Below are 1,713 nucleotides of genomic sequence, written 5' to 3' on the forward strand. Positions count from 1 at the left end.
AAGAAGAATTGTTTGGTAATCTAAAGTGTTGTCATATGTATGAGGATAGGGGAGAATCTGAAAAGAATAGGCCAGACTATTCGGTGTATGTGTAGGCAAAGGGAAAATGAACCGTAACCAGAGAGAAGGATCCAATGCAGTGCTGTCTGGCCTGTCAAAGGACCCCATAACTAAATCCTGGTGTATACTACGAAGACAGTCAATCACGTCAGTTTTTTCTTCTTTCTTAATCTCCTTCTTTCTCTCTCTCCCCCCTTATTGTGTCCAGCAACAATTGGTTAATAGTTTGGGGAAACACTTGCTTCACATTATTGTTTTTTCATTAGGAAATATACATTTACAATTCTTACAATTTATGATGTGATATATACATCATACTGTATTCACATGAAACTTTTTAAGAGGGATATTTTCTGAACTTTGTGTTATTATTATTATTATTATTATTATTATTATTATTATTATTATTATTATTATTATTATTATTATTATTAACTAAGCTACTACTCTAGTTAGAAAAACAGGATGTTTTAAGCCCCAGGGATCCAATAGGGAAAATAGCTTAGTGAGGAAAGGAAATAAAGAAATAATCAAACTACATGAGAAGTAATGAACAATTAGAATAAAATATTCTGATAACAGTAACAATATTGAAACAGATCTTTCATATATATATATATATATATATATATATATATATATATATATATATATATATATACATATATATATATGTATATATAATATATTACATATATAAACTAAAAAAAATCACGGGAGATTGGAAATTACGGTGTCTTGTCCTTATCTTAAGCTATGTTTAGAGAGATTTATTTTAACCCAAAAGGAAATTTACGTTTGAGAAATAAGAAAGACAGAGGATAAATTTTTCCTTAAGAAACAAAATGACACTTTCTATATCTGTATTAAGGTCAGGTGTCAATGATGTATGGAGAATTTCATTTCTACTTGAATATTATTCCTACAGTTTTACGTAAAAATCAAACTATTTTTTCTATTCTCTTTACTATTTGTAATAAAATACTTGTATTAATTGATTACGCCAGAAGAAATCAAATATCATTAAAAGGATATAATAAGCTGAGAGAGAGAGAGAGAGAGAGAGAGAGAGAGAGAGAGAGAGAGAGAGAGAGAGAGAGAGAGAGGAGAGAGAGAGAGAGAGAGGTTTACCGATAGGACTTTGTAAACGTTTAAAACGCAAGGTTTTAGTAATTTTTTTCATCTTATTTTTTCACTTGTGGTAGGATAAATATTCATATATTTATCAAAGAAATATTTATAACAGTGTTACATGTTGGATAAAATTATTGGGGTTGCGGCTCCATAAATTATGTAGGTTTTGTTTCAATATTGTGTAAAAGGAAACAGACAGGTATAAAAAAAATTGTTCAGAAACTTGAATCCAAAAACAGCAAAACAATTCTTTTTTTATTCACTATAACTCAAATTGTTACTGATACTGAGGGCAGATAATCAGTAATTTGAAAAATAAATAATTATGGGCTACAACTTTCCATGAAGTTACATCTAAACACCACTGTAATTTTTGTCTTGATTTAATTTTTGCACCTTTGGGGAAAATTGTTTCACGGCTGGGGAGTCCTCAAAGCATCAGATCATTAGAGACGGTTATTTTTCCTCATCTAGTAGTGGGTGCCTTCCCTTTCCTCAATGGTACTCCTCACCATAAGA

This window comes from Palaemon carinicauda, chromosome 39 (assembly GCF_036898095.1).
Source record: "Palaemon carinicauda isolate YSFRI2023 chromosome 39, ASM3689809v2, whole genome shotgun sequence".
Lineage (NCBI taxonomy): Eukaryota > Metazoa > Arthropoda > Malacostraca > Decapoda > Palaemonidae > Palaemon > Palaemon carinicauda.